Consider the following 3,190-nt stretch of genomic DNA (forward strand, 5'->3'; position numbering starts at 1 on the left):
GGCGGCTACGTGGGAGTCCAGCGACATAGCCATTACGCTAACTGCTGGTTCCCTTATTTTTATTTTGACCAGACAGGGACAGAGTAGTGGGGGCAGGGCTGAGTGAGAAAGTAAGCCGCCAGGTCTGGGACTCAAACCATGGTCGGCCATGTGGGAGTCTAGCGCCGTTAACTACCACACCACTTGCTGGCCCCCCTAAATAATTCTTAAAAAAAAAAAAGGAAACAAGGGAACCAGTAGTTAGCATAATGGCTATGTCGCTGGACTCCCACGTAGTCGACCGCGGTTCTCTTCCCGGACCCGGTGGCATAAAACTCACGCCAGGCGCTTGTGCATGCGTGCCCAAGATCCTGAGAGGAGAATGGAGGAGAAGGGATTGCGGCGTGACCATCCCCCCTGGGGGGGGGATTTCTCGCTTTCTATCTCTCTGTCTCTCTCTGTATGTCTGGCGAGCGCACACGCTCTATAGCGAAAAGACCTCTCCAAAAAAATAAAAAAGGAAAGAAAAAAAGAACCTGTAAGTCCAGCATAGCAAGAGTCACAGTTGGCAAGAGCGTGGACTGAGAATGACCCCAGTGTGGAGGGTATGTCATTTTGGAGTGGCCTCTTCCCCCTAAGCATATCACTGGAAGGGATGGTACTGAGGCTCCAGACCTCAAAAGTCTTGCAGAGTCAGTCTGGGTGGGTGGTCAGGAACAGCTTGTTTTTAGGAGCAGGGGCCTGGCTGCTCTGTCCAGCCCAGGGGGATTACTATTCTCCTGCTGTTGACCTACTTTTCCTCTGGTTTTTGCTCCCTAAGTCCCTTCTCTTCCATGGAGTTTGGGGGCAGGGAACAGAGGGAGGGGGAAAGAATCTGCCCTCTGGCCAGGGGCTTAAGGGCTTTGTGTGTTTTATCCCAGAGCTAGAGAAGAGTGATGGGCTGAGAGCCAAGCTGACCAACCCCTGGGCACAGCTTTCCAGGTCAGACCATCATGGTGATGGTGTATCTCACATTTGCAGCTCTATGGACAAGGAGAGTTTATTGTTCAGGAAGCAGCTTCCGGCCTGGAGGTTCTGGGTCTGGTTCCCTCCACATCAAGATACCTCTTTACTTCTTTCTCAGAAAACAGACTAGTGCCTGAAGGTAGTAAGGGCTTAATAAATATGTGTTAATTAAGTTGCCAAATGACTGTAAAATAGGGGTGTTGGACAGATTTCCAAGTGCCATCAACCCTGGTTGTTTTTTTAAAAAATGTTTGTCATAAGGCGGGCGCCATCACGCCCCTAAAAATGTTTGTGAGAGAGCATGTGCTTTTGTATGAAAGCAAAAGAAAAGTGAGAAAGCACTCCCAATAGGGGATGACCAAAACATATTTCTTCTCCATTTCTCCTTTCCAAATTTTGGGCATGTACACACACAGCCAGCATGGTTTTTGAGCTGCTAGTTCTGGGACTTGACCTGTACAATCTACCATATGGGATTCAGCCACCTTAGTGACCATGCCATGGGTTGGCACATATTTGGAAATATTTATTACCTAAAAAAAAAAAATCTGGGGACCGGCAGATGGCATAATGGTTACGAGGCTGGACTCCCATGTAGTTGACCATGGTTCAAGTCCTGGACCCGGCTACTTGAAACACTGGGTGTGTGAGCATGCATGCCCAAGATCCCAAGAGGAGAATGGAGGAGAAGGGATTGCAGTGTGGTCATCCCCTCTGGGGAGTGATTTTCCACTTTCTGTCTCTGTCTCTCTGGCAAGCACACACACCCTATGGCAAAAAATTTCTCTCTCTCAAAATAATCTTGGGCCCAGCAAGTGCTATGGTGGTTAAGGCACTGGACTCCCACATGGCTGATCAAATTCAAGTCCCAGACCCAGTGGCTTGCTATCTCACTCTCTCTCTCTTTTGTGAGCACATGTGCCCTATAGCAAATTACAAAAATAAATAAATAAAATAAATAGGTGCTAGCAGGTGGTGTGGTGGTTAAGGTGCTAGACTCCCCATGGCTGACCACAGTTTGTGTCCTGGACCTGGTAACCTGCTTTCTTACTTTTTTTTTTTTTTTTTTTTGAGAGGTTTTTGCTATAGGGTGTGTGCACTTACCAGAAAGACAGAGAGAGACAGAGAGAAAGAAAGCTTTTGCCTTAGGTTGCAAGAGCTCACCAGAGAAAGAGAGACAGAGACAGTGAGAGGGCTATGCTGCAATCCCTTCTTCATTCTCCTCCTGGGATCTTGGACATGCACAGGAATGCACCTGGCAAGAGTTTCAAGCCATTAGGTATGGGACTTGAACTGCAAATCATGTTGGAATCGAGTGACGTAACCACTATACCATCTGCTGGTCCTAAATAAATAATTCTTTTTTTTAAAAAAATTATTCATTTATTTTAATTTGACCAAAGAGACACATGAAGAGAGAGAGAGGGAAAGTGAGAAAGCAAGCCACAAAGTTCGGCACTTCAACCATAGATGGCCAAGTGGGAGTGTCTAGAACCTTAACCACCACACCACCTGCTGGTCCCCCAAATAAATATATATATATATTTTTGGAGGTTTTTGCTCTAGGGCACATGCACTCGCCAGAGAGACAGAGAAAGACAGAGAGATAGAAAGTGAGAAATCTTGGGCACCCACGCACACGCACCCGGCGTGAGCTTAAGCCACCGGGTCCGGGACTCGAACCCCGGTCGACTACGTGGGAGTCCAGCGACATGCCATTACGCTAATTGCTTGTCCCCAATAATTGCAGTTTTTAAAAACATATTTTGTTAATGAAACTTGAGTCAATCCTTTTAAGAGTTTCAGCGGCACTTCCAGAAACCAGTGTTGAAACACACTGGATTCCCAGCGTCGCATCAGAGTCGCATTTCCCGCAATCAGAAACGAAACTCTCAGGTTCTTTGGGTCAATCCTTTTTGAATCTCAGATCGGTACCCCAGCCCGCGGTCGGGTTCTTCTGTACTTTGAGCGACTTACGGACCTACTCCCTAGGAGACAGCGGGTCTCCACCCCGAATACGTTGATTGGCAGGCCACGCTCGGCGTGTCGCCAACCACGTAGCCAGGACGGCGGAGAGCCCGCCTCCGTTCCGCCCCATAGGCTGCCGGGGTTTGTTTGGGCGTCAAGCGCGCGTTGTGATGACGCCACCACGCTAACGCCCGAGAATGGCGGCAGCAGCGGCGGCGGCCGTGGCCGCGGCCAGGGG

The sequence above is a fragment of the Tupaia chinensis genome, unplaced genomic scaffold (genome assembly GCF_000334495.1).
Source record: "Tupaia chinensis unplaced genomic scaffold, TupChi_1.0 Scaffold000523_1, whole genome shotgun sequence".
NCBI lineage: Eukaryota > Metazoa > Chordata > Mammalia > Scandentia > Tupaiidae > Tupaia > Tupaia belangeri.